Raw genomic sequence first — 12,472 nt, 5'->3', positions numbered from 1 at the left:
GTATGCCCCCATGAAGGGATTGTCTCAGTTATTTTTTTCTCTTTCTTTCTTTCTTTCTTTCTTTCTTTCTTTCTTTCTTTCTTTCCTCTTCCTTTCCTCCTTCCTTTCTTCCTTTCTTTCTTTCTTTCTTTCTTTCTTTCCTCCTTCCTTTCATCCTTCCTTTCTTCCTTCCTTTCTTTCTTTCTTTCTTTCTTTCTTTCTTTCTTTCTTTCTTTCTTTCTTTCTTTCTTTCCCGGAGCTGAGAACCGAACCCAGGGCCTTGCGCTTTTGAGGCAAGCGCTCTACCACTGAGCTAAATCCCCAACCCCTTGTCTCAGTTCTTTTTTTTTTTTTTTTTTTTTTGGTTCTTTTTTTCGGAGCTGGGGACCGAACCCAGGGCCTTGCGCTTCCTAGGTACCTTGTCTCAGTTCTTGTAGGGCTCTTTATCTCTCTGGCTCTCTGTCTGTGATCTCCTCTCCAGCCCCATCCCACCTCCCACTGCTCCCATGGCATACAAAGCACACCGTGACATGAACCAAGCAAACCCTCGCCACAGTCCATGAGACTGCCTAGCCCTGGACTTTTTGTTTCTGTCCTAGCTTCATTTCTGTTGCTGTGATAAAAATAACCCAGGAGAGAGATTATTCATTCAACATATAACCCCTCGTTACAGCCTACGGTCACAGGGAAGTCAAGGCCGTTCGTCACATCGGCAGTCAAGGGTCAAGAGATGCGAGCTCTCTTCAGTAGGTAGCTCACCTCACCTTTTCCACTGTTGTATAACCCACATCCAAACCAGGAATGGTGCTACCTGCTTTCAGGCTGATTCTTCCTGTAGCAACTTACACAGTCAAGACAATTCCCGTGAACCTGGTCTAGACACCCGGCACTGAGACTCTCTTCCCAGGTGATTGGAGATCTTGTCATTCTGACAATTAAAACCAGCCGTCTAAGGAGACTAGACGGATGGCTCAGCAGTCAACATTGGCTGCTCTTCCTTAGGGCTCAGGTGTGAGTCCCGGGACCCACAAGTCTCACAACTGTAACTCCAGTCCCAGGAGATCTAACCTCTCTTCAGGCCTTCGTAGGCACCAGGCACACACATGGTGAACAGGCATACATCATACATACCAGTCAACAAAACACCCATACGCATGAATAAATTAATTTTAAAAATTTAAACAACAAATTTATTTAGAAATCAAACCAAACAAACAAAAACTAACCATAGCCTCTAGGACTGTGAGCTAAGTAAACCTTTTTTCTTTCTAAAGCATTCAGCCTCAGGGGCTGGGTTATCATCACGGACATTGGACTAATACAGATGGGATGCTGGTACCAAAGTAGACAATGGTGATACTGGGCAGCTTTTTAAAGGTCAGATAGTAGAGATAAAAGAAAAACGCATGGATCTGAAGAGGAAAAAAATGACTAGAATTCTGTTAAACAGATCTAAGAGCTAGTTCTTTGGAACAAAAATCAAAATAGGGAAATAGAAAAACCCAAGGAAAGAAAGAGAAACGTTAAAACACATGCACAAAAGAAGAAAATAATCACAGGGAGGAGAGAGAGAGAGAGAGACACAGAGAGACAGAGAGACAGAGACAGGCACAGAGAGAGAGAGAAGGAGAGAGAAAAGGTTAATTGAAAGAGAACATTTTGAATGTCAACCAAATAAATAAAGCCTGGTTCAAACAGATGATCTTCTAGAAACATGTTATAATTAAAAAATCATAATTATATTACAACAGATGCCTGAAGATACCTAAAAATTTAAGCATACCAATTAAGGAGGCCAGTTGCCGAGAGCAATCCCAGAGCTTGTCAGACCCAGACAATTTCACATGAATGTTGCATATTTTTATGAGATTGACTTTTATTTTAAAATTGTGCACGTGTGTGTGCATGCTCATGTGTGTTCATGTGTGTGTTCATGTGTGTGTGTGCTCATGTGTGTGTGTTCATGTGTGTGTGTGTTCATGTGTGTGTGCTCATGTGTGTGTGTGCTCATATGTGTATGCTCGTGTATGTGTGTGTGTGTTCATGTGTGTGTGTGCTCATGTGTGTGTGTGTGTTCATGTGTGGGAGTGTGCCTGAGAGCGTAGGCACCCAAGGAGGCCAGAAGAGCACATTGGATGCCTCTGAAGCTAGAATTACAGGTGGTCATGAGCCATCTGTCATGGGCGATAGAAATGGGCTTGCATCCTTAATGAGAACAGAAACCAGCTCATAAGCACTGAGCTGTCTTTCCAGCTTCCAGAATACTGTACATTTTAAAGTGTCTAACCTTGTCACAACATGAAGCATTGCTGTCCGGAATACACAATAGTAAGGAGTTCTGCATGTTTTAAGGTTTGTTTGTTTATGCGGGGTCTCTACATTGCCCTGGCTGCCTTGGAACTCACTATGCAGACCAGGTTGGCTTTGAACTCACAGAGTTCATCTTCCTCTGTCTCCACAGTGCCTTGGTTAAAGGCGTGTGCCATCACACTCCGGTTTAAAAGTATTTCTCGATAAAAGTTGAGCAAAACTTTTAAAGTGCAGAACAATATCGTAAAATTTTGCACTGATTAACTTCAGTGTGGAGGTATAAGCAGGGTCAAGCAACGTGTGAGAGAAAACTCACTCCCGAGAGTGTGGGCTGGGAACATCTCTCGAAATCTGCTAAGAGAAAATGCGCTTAAAGGGATGTTTGAAAACCTCACATAAATGTCGGATGTGTTGTTTCATTCAGCTGAAAATTTACATAAGGCTGAACGGACAAACGGCCATGTTTCTAAGCATTCCTGTGTGTGTGTGTGTGTGTGTGTGTGTTCATGTGTGTGTGCTCATGTGTGTGTGTGTGTGTTCATGTGTGTGTGCTCATGTGTGTGTGTGTGTGTGTGTGCGCACTTAAGAGTGCATTGGTAAACCAATGACCACCAACAGTAAACATTCGGGATGCACTTTCCACGTTCGAATCTTCAACATTTTATCAGAATGAAGCTGTCTAACTGGAAACCAGCCCGGCGTGCGACTGTTCTGGTCTTCAAATCCCACACAAGGGTATCGGATTCCCCAGTGACACCGAGTACAGGCAGGGACCCACTGGCATCCTTCCTCTGCCACTTCTTCCTTCCCCGTCACTGCCTTCTCTCTGGACAAATTCTTTTTTTTTAATTTTATATCTTTATTTACTTCAAGTGGATGAATGTTTTGCCTTGACTGCGTGTCTGTTCCTCATATGTGTGCCTGGTCCCATTGGAGGCCAGAGGAGGGTATCAGATCCCCTAAAACGGGGATTCCAGGCAGCCATGAGCCACTGTTATGGGTGCTGGGAAAAGAACTTGGGTCCTCTTCGAGAGCAGTCAGCGCCATTAACCGCCGAGCCATCTCTCCAGCCTCGGGACAATTTTCGTGTATTTACTTGACTTTTATATCAATACTTGAAATTGCCAGTTGCTTCCTAGAGTGTTTACAGTTTGGCTTGGTCTAAAGCTTTCTCACCGGTAGATCCAGGGCAGACATCCTCCTTCAGTCATCTCCCGTGGCGAGCTGGTATACCTTATGGGACATGATTGCCGCGTGCCCCTCTCTCACTTGCCCAGGATTTTTTTTAAGATCTTTTCACACTGCGGGAATACCAGTTCTCCAACCTATTCCGGTCAGAAAGGACACGAGCGATTTTTATGGGATGAATTCTAGTTCTTAGGTCTGGTCTTGCTGATGGTGCCTAGGATTTCCGCACTCTGGAGGAAGAGAAGGGTGATTCTCTGCGTATGTGAGGCCCAGGCTGGCCTTGGACTCACCATCCCCCTGCCTCAACCTCCATGATGATGAGTCAGATCACAGCATGTACCACCATGCCCAGCTCTATTCAGTGTGTTGTTTATGTTGTGTTGTGTTGTGTTTTGTCTTGTTTTGATTTAAGACAAGATCTCAGTGAGTAGCCCTGGCTGTCCTGGAACTCTCTATGTAGACTAGAGACATCTGCTACTTCCTCAGTGCTGGTATTAAAGGTGTGCGCCACCGTGCCTGGTTTCTATTTAGTCTTTTTTTTTTTTTTTGTCCTTTCCTTTCCCTATTGGGGTTTCCTACTTGTGCGCTCCCTCAAAGCTCTTGCTTGTTCTAGAAAGCTCTTCTTTACCCATTATGGCCACCTCGGAATTCTGCTCTGACTGCCACTGTCTTCTATTAGGACATCAGCAGCAAAGTCTTGTGATGACACAGAACTCATGTGCCACTGTCTAGCCTATAAGTGAACTCCTGGTTCCTAAGGCAGGATGGTCAGCATGAAGCCAGGCACTCTGTGATGGTCAGCACTCACGTGCACTCTCCACAGAATCCTCTCTCACACCGTAATACCAGCCAGGGACAGGGGGGAAAGCGCCTGCTATTGTCCCTGTTACTTAACATTCATGCAGCTGGAAAAGGAAAAGAAACATCCTCACAGACCGCAGGGAGGGGCTGGGCATGGTGGCCCACCCTCTAATCTCAGAAGTCAGGAGCAGAGTTAGGCAGGAGTAATTTCTATGATTGGAGGCCAGCCTGGTTTACATAGTGAACTCCAGGACAGTCAGGACTATGTAGAGAGACCCTGTATTAAACAAAAAAAAAAAAAAAAAAAAAAACAGACAAACCAGGAGTAAACACACCATCACTCTCTCAGAGGATCCAGTCAAACCCCTGCCAAGTGCAAGAAGAATTTCTATTACAAATACAACCTCAGTGCTGCACCAGGGCAAGAGCGATGTAATCATTAATAATCACACAAGGGGATTCGGTAGCTAGAACGACGACACGAAAAGGATCCCTTTTACCACAGCAAAGCAGAAAAAGACCCTGAGTTCAAGTCCCCAGCACCTACATAGAAAAGGTGGATGCGATATGCACATCAGCGAACCCACATGAGTGGGATGTGGAGACAGGTGGAGCCCGAGGTTTTCTGGTCAACATGTTCAGCGAGAGACCCTGTCTCACAGGATAAGGTGAATAGAGATGGAAGACACCTGATGTTGACCTCCGGGCTCCACATGCACAAACACACAGACGCTAATAATGATAATAATAATAATAATAATAATAATAATAATACACATTGAGGAAAAAAAGAGAAATGGCGCACAGCTGAGGGTCATAAAGGCTTACTTCAAGTCTCAGGAGAAAAAAAAAGAAACCAGAAAACGCAGGGTGGAGAGGAAACAGGTACAGTCACGAGATCAGGAGCTGCAGGTGACTCGTTAGAAACGGCCACATGCAAATACGTTTGAAAACTGAGGCAGATTGCACAGGGACATAGAAAACTGAAAAAGTGCTTAAGCGTGGTGGCACACACTTATAATCCTGACACTTGAGAGACTAAGGCAGGAGGATTGCCTTGAGTTTAAGGTCCCACGGTAACTTCAAGGCTACATTGTAACAACCCCGTTTCAAAAACATTCAGGGTAAAAGAGGTGCCAGAATTAGGAAAAGACTTCTAAATATACATGGCTTAACAATCATTTAAGGAGTGAATTCCCTCCTACAACACAGGTATGCACACACAGATACTTGTAGACATGCAAACCTACGTACGTTGTGGTTTGGTCATTTGCTATGTACGGTAATGCTAAATACTGGCCCCCAAGGTCTACTCGCCCCCAGGGAGGAGAGAATCCTCACACACGCAGTGATACCATGTGACCTTGCTCCTTAGTTTAAAACCATCAGTTAAATAAAGAGGTGGGACTTTGTGGTCTGAGAAGAGACCACAAAAGAGGGAAGAGAAGACATCATGGGCTGGGGGAGTCTTGGAAACATGGCTGTGAGGGTTGGCCAATTGGAGTTAAGAGCTGCCCATATGGAACGTGGCAAGTTATAACTCGGGTTATTGATTATTGGTGGGGAAATAGATTTTAATAGCTTAGAGGGTAGATATCTGCCCAGCTCTAGTGCATTAAGGTTTCTCATAAATATAAAGGTTTTGTGCCTTTTGTCTGGGAACTGAGTGATCAAAGGTGGGCTAGAAACCTTGAACTGAGATGAAATGTTTTCTATAGCCCCAGCCCTGCAGGAGTTACAAGGTACGTTTCCCAAACCCTCTGGACAGGTAATGTATATACACAGTAGAGCAGGCCAACCCACCTTACTAAGCCACTACAGAGCTGAGAAGGGAAACACAATGCTATCAGCCAGTCCTGCTGACGGTTTAAAAATTTCAAAGATGCCGGGCAGTGGTGGTGCATGCTTTTAATCCTAACAGAAGCAGGCAGGCAGATCTGTGAGTTCAAGACCAGTCTGGTCTGCAGAGCGAGTTCCAGGACAGAAAAGCCTGCACAGAAAACCCCTGTCTCAAAACAAAATGTAAATATATATATATATATATATATATATATTAAATCTCAAAGTCAAGCTGGAGAGACAGCTCAGCTGTTAGCAGTCCTTGAGGCTCTTCCAGAGGACCTGGGTTCCGTTCCCAGCACTCACACCAGGTGCCTCACAACCATCTGTCGTCCCAGCTCTGGGGGATCTGACAACTCTGGGTTCCATGGGCCCCTGCACTCATGTGCACATGCCCACATACAGACACGTGCACATAATTAAACATAATAAGTCCTAAAAAAAATAACATGGAGACTGTCCAGGTTCAAGAAGGAAAGTAGCAAAACTGCTTCACCTGTGCAGAATTAAAGTGTCTGTACACTCCATAGGTGGCACTTTGAAAGGGACCCTAGAGAATAAACAATGGAGAGAATGAATGTTCCCGTGGGACGAACTTGGGCCAGCATCGCAGGTGTGCACGGATGCTGGCCCTCAGTGTTCAGCAATGCTCTGGGTGTCCCGGCCAATGCAGCAAGCAGAGAAAAAGTCTTCAGGAGTTTAGGAAATCAGAGGAAAGGAAACAAAATCGAGTTTCATATTTACCGATCTTTTTTTTTTTTTAGTAAATGTGATAACTTCCACAGAAAGCCCCGAGCAACCAGGAGATTACCCATCAGCACCCATCAGGTCTCAGCAAGGTTGTCCATTAAAAAAAGAAATGTCGACCGCGCTTCAACGCACTAAAATGCACGTGTGACTAAAACACGTGTAAGTGATACTGTTTTCAGAAAGAAAGAAAATGTAAAATGTTAAGGAATTAAACTTAAAACCCAGACCTCCTTAATGTAAAACCAAAACAAACAATTAAAAAAAAAATCTCTGTCCAGGCCCCTGGCAGGGCTAGAACAGACAGCACCTTTCTGCCTCCTCAGTGGATGGGGCCAGGTTGCCAGGGTACACTCCAGGCTATGGTGCGTTCGCCAAGTGTGCTGGCTTCTCTGCCCAAATTCCTGTGGCTTTAGAGGCTTGGAAGAAGCATTGAGTAGCAGGCTTGAGAACAAGAAAACCACTGGCCCCATGGGGGTCTACCTTTGACCCAAGATGCCTCATTGGAGAGATTTGTCCTAGTGCCTGGTGAGCCGGGGGCTGGGCTCAGGCCCGTCCCACCTGAGGTGCTCAGACCTAGCCACTCCCAGGTCCTTCCTAGGCTGCCCTGCCACGTGTTCTTGGGACTAAGACTACGCAAATGGCATGTCCTAGTCCCCTCAGCGCATACTGGGTCACAGGCCAATGGCTGTGTTGGAGTCTCTGTCCACCCCTCTGCAGCCTGAGTTCCTGAGACATCAGGTGGTGACCAGGCCTACCTGAGTTCTTCCCAGCCCATTAGGCGGGAATTCAAGGCATGCTGGAGCATGTCCCCTGCCTGATTCAGGCAAGGTGCTCAGCCCTGTGTGTGTGTGTGTGTGTGTGTGTATGTGTGTGTGTGTAGGGGGACAGTCAGTAAGAGCCAGCTCTTCCCTGAGCAGGAAGGCAGGGGCCTGTCTTCAGCTTCCAGAGGGTTCCTTCTTTTCACTGGGTCGTTTGCTCTGTGCGATACGCTGTGTGACACCATGCTAGTCATTTAACCTTTCTGGAGGGTGCTGTGTCCCACCCACAGGACACAGCTTTCATTCTGTAGGCCCTCAGCGAGGGCCACATTTTGGGGGCAAACGATATTTTTTATGAGTTTGAAGGCGGAGCATAACAAGAGTGAGGAGTCAGAGGGCAAGGGCAGGACAGTGAAGCAAGGGTTGCTATGCTGATCTTCACCCCGGGGCAGGGGGCAGTGACCCGAGTTGTAGAGCTGGAGCATGGGGTTCAAGGCACACAGGGGCACTTGGAGGAAGGTCAGCGTCATTTAGGGCAAGAGTCTTAAGCTTGAAGTCCGGTGTGAGGCAGACCCTTGGAGGGCATCACGCTGTGGGATGTGGTCAATGCCCCAGTGAGGCTTGCTCCAAAGCTGAGGAAAAACTCAGCAACAGGTTATGGGAGCGCTGAATGGGAGCCTAGAATCCGTCAGGGTAGGACGGTGACAGGTTAAGGCTGGGCCATGTGCTCAGTGGGCATATCTAGACGGCTGATGTGATAGGGAAGAGAGGGTAGACGGCTCTGGCCCGATGTCTGGGAATGATGCCTCAGATGGGGAGGCCTGGAAGAGGTGGGGATGAGACCCAGTCACCTGGAGACTCACTGGTCAGAAGGGGGCAGGGCTGGTGATAAGAGTATAGCACCAAGGTAGGGGCCAGAGGGGAGAGCCTCTAGGGGAAGTGACTGGAGAGAAAGCTGGGGGATGGTCTGGGGGCAGGGGGCAAGGATGATTCCCTGGAAGTCAGAAGGCCACGGAGACATGGATATGGGGACTGTCCCCACATAGGGCCAGCTCTCAGAGACACAGCTGCGGTGTCAAGCCAGCTTCCCGAAGACTCTCTAAGCAACTCTCCATAGCACTGAATGCTAGCACAGGCCTGGCACAGCCGTGATGGCACTGAATGCTAGCACAGGTCTGGCATAGCCGTGATGGCACCGCTTCTGCCATCCACGTTGATTGCAGGTTCCACATCTGTTTAAATCCGTGCAGAAGACTGGACGCAAGAGGGAGAACCAAGAATCAGGCAGGAAGGCACATGGGAACTCAGCCCGTGGCAGGAAAGACACCGTTGCCTGTCAGAGGGTTGCAGCTATGCACACATCTGCTGGGAGTGTGAACACTCAGTACATATGAGCTTACTGGGGAAGGTCCAGAACCGGGGTTCTAGAAAGCAGCTCCAACCACAGAGGTCTGAGGCCCAGGGTTCTTCCTTCTCAAACTGTCACCTGCACACTCGGTGCCAATGGAGGAGACAGCTATGGCTCTGAGCTGTTGCTCTTCTTGTGGGTGAGACCCTTGGTGGCTGCTGGCTGCGCGGGCACACACAGCTGACCACCATGGCACTCCAATGTTCAGTCGGGTAGACTACTCACCAGTACTGACACAAACTCACAGAGAAGCACAGAGGGAAGGAATTTGTGCTTTTTACTCTCCCAAGAAAATCACGTTTAAAAAAGTCAAAGCATCGGTGTAAAAGTCAGTCAACAAACCAAGAGGGTATCTGTGATGGCCGTGTGTGTGTGTGTGTGTGTGTGTGTGTGTGTGTGTGTGTGTGAAGGTTCACCTTCCACCAGCAGGAGATGCCCTTCAAGAAACTCTACAGCCGGAAATGGTGTGGCACACCCATAATCTCAGGATTCAGGAGATGGAAACAGGAGGGTCAAGAGTTCACAGTCAGTCCTGAATTCACAGTGAGTTTAAAGCCAGTCTGGGCTGCCTTGCAACCAAACAATCCTTATTCTGGAGACTGGCTTCCGTGGCTTGGTGTGCAATGGACAGTGGGTGAGCCTTGCGGGGGACCATTGTAGGGATCTGGAAACATCCACTATGCAGGGGCCGTTCCTGGGCACAAAGGTCCCTCCTGAAGACTAGAGGGCAGCTCAGACTACGCGAATGCTCCAGTGTTGCTCAGGGTGACCATTCCATGCTTCAGCTCTGACCTTGCTCCTCTGTTCAAATACCTCTTGTGGCTCCCAGCTGCTAAAGCCCGGGCCCCACCCTGCACCCCATTTTCCACCTGAGGATTCCACACATTTTTTTCCTGGTCCACCCTTGTACCTCTCTACTCTCTGCCTTTTAACTCAGCCCAGAGGCCGCACCCTATGTGCACTTCCTGCCTCTCCCTCCTCTGTGCCCTACTATACCCACGATGCCACCCAAAATTCCTGTGAAAGGATCTCTCTGAGGGGTATTGATTCATCCAGTGCTAAGCCGGAGTCTGCACACGGATGGGTCATACAGTGGTCCGCACGTGGGAGGGAGGGGCACAGCTGGGAGCCCAGACCACCGGTTTTCCTACAGCTGAGCCCTCAAGCCCATTGAGGCGGGGGGGGGGGGGGGAGGTGTTTACCCTAGGTCACCGCAGGGTTGCTACAACTTAAGTCAATGACTGAGGCCCTAGCAAGGTTTGCATGGGGGATGAAACACACAATCCCAAAAATGCTCCGTTAATGATCAAGCTTTCTAAGTGCTCCCAGCACCCACCGCTGGCCTCCCTCCCCACAGCCTGCATCACCCGCGAGTTCCTGGGCTCTACCGGCTGCCTCCAGCTCCTCGTCCCTCAGAACGACAGAGACCTCCACTAAATTCTCTACTCAACAGTGATCTCAGTTGGTCACCCTCTACAGCCATGAGCTGCAGAAGCCACCTGGCTCTGGACACCCATGACTTTGGCGACCAGTCGCGGAAGCCTTGCCCTAGGCTAGCCTACCCACTTTTCTGAGGGCCTGTCAGTCCATTGCATCACAGGATAGGTGGTCATGCCTGTGCTGGCTAGGGCTTAGGGGTTACAGCCATCGGAAGGGCTCCTGGCAGGGCCCACTTCTTGCTGAAGGGATCCTCTATCTCTCCAGCCCGCAGCAGCGGCGCAGCACAGACCTGAGACAGCCTATGAACCCCGCCCAACAGCACCCCAGCCTCGCCAGGTATGCACCGGGCCGGGGGCGGACGCTGGAGCGCGGTCGACTGGGCCCGCCAGAACAAGCTTAAGGACGGCGCGCACAAAGGCGCATTCCGCCGCACCCCTGCTCTCTGCCCCACGCTGTCCGCTTCCCGCCTGCTTCTCTTGGGTCCCTCCCCGCCCTCGCTGGGGGTGTGTCGCGATCAGGGTCCTCTCCTCCCCGCCCTACCCCCAACCCCGGCGCCCTACCCGGCGGGCGGCGCGCAGGCGCGGACTTGTCTGACCCCCGTGCTGGAATCTGCCTGCGGCCCCGTCCCCCCACCTCCATTCTGTCCCGAGGGAGTCAGCGGCCACGCGGGACCTGGGTGGCTCAAGGGTCCCACCACACAGTCTTTCCGTTCCCTGGGAAACTTCCTGCACCCAGTGGACCCTTTTAGGGCCCCTTCTCCCTGGCTGAGAGTTCCTTCCTTGTGTCCTTTCTCACCACCAACCTGGGAGGCAAGGACCCTGCGGAGTTCCTACTCTGATTTTCCACATCAACAATCTATTTGGACGGACGTGGCAAGACTCTCGCACTCGGTGGCCAGGTAGATACTGGTTGGCAGAATTGACTGATGCCAACCCGTTGTAGGTAGCCCACAGAAGAAGGGAGGCCCACCTAGACTCGGCCCTCCAAGGCTCTAGGTAGTCTAATGCCAGATGGCTTCCGTGGCTCGACTGGAAATGCGTAGTCAGGCCACTTGAAAGGGTGGAGCAAGTCCAAAGCCCACTCCAACCACCACAAGTATGGAAACAGGATGTTCATGACTGTCGTCCTATCCACTAAATGGGGAAACTGAGGCAAGTGGGCTCTCCATAGGGCTGCGCATCTCAGGAGCTTCCATAACCTCTGGACACCGCTGGTGGACTCCGAAACTAGCCCATCCACTTGGGTCCTGAGATGCTGCCCTTGTCTTCCTGGGCTTAGAGGGTGCCTCTCCTTCCCTCTAGTCAACCCCATGTCCCAGGATTAGCTGTTGAGAGAGATTGGAGATAGGCAAACTATCACCCAGCTCACAGGGACTACGCGAGGAGCCGTGCTAGACGAGTCTCGAATTCATTTGTCCAGCTGCAGCCCTGCTGGGCATCAGGCTGCACATCCGGTAGTAAGGAGCCAATCACTACTGGTAGTTGGGTAAAGCCAGAACCCGCAGGCTTAGGAACCAGAGTTCGAGAGCCTGGGAAGCTGAGACTAGCCCCGCCCCCATCTCGCGCCTGGGCCGGGTTGGCAGGCTTTGGGCGTGGCCCGCTAGCCAGAGTTGGCGGGGATCAAAGGGCGGAAAACGGGCCTCCGCCCACACCCACTGAGACAGGAATCCGTGGCCCCGGGGGACAGAATCTTCAGCCACATTCCGGGTGCCCGGGGCCCAGCAAGGCAAGGGTGGGGCGGAGCTGGAGTGCCAAGACTGGCATCACGGAGCGTGGGAAAGACCGCGTTACGAGCACTCAGCTCCAGCAGCCTGGGAGGCAGGCGGCAAACTTGCCAGGTCCAGGCCTTGCCCCCTCTGGCTGCCCTGGGTGGCATTAGGCAAGAGGGTCAAAGGGTGTCCACACTACCAGTCCACTCTAAGGAAAACTTGGCCCCCTGGAGCCTGAAGAAGTAGGCTTTCCAGATTGCTGTACTGACTCTAGGCTGGCAGGCCACAGTG

The sequence above is a fragment of the Rattus norvegicus genome, chromosome 6, assembly GCF_036323735.1.
Source record: "Rattus norvegicus strain BN/NHsdMcwi chromosome 6, GRCr8, whole genome shotgun sequence".
In the NCBI taxonomy this organism is placed as follows: domain Eukaryota; kingdom Metazoa; phylum Chordata; class Mammalia; order Rodentia; family Muridae; genus Rattus; species Rattus norvegicus.
Note: the sequence above shows the minus strand (reverse complement) of the source record.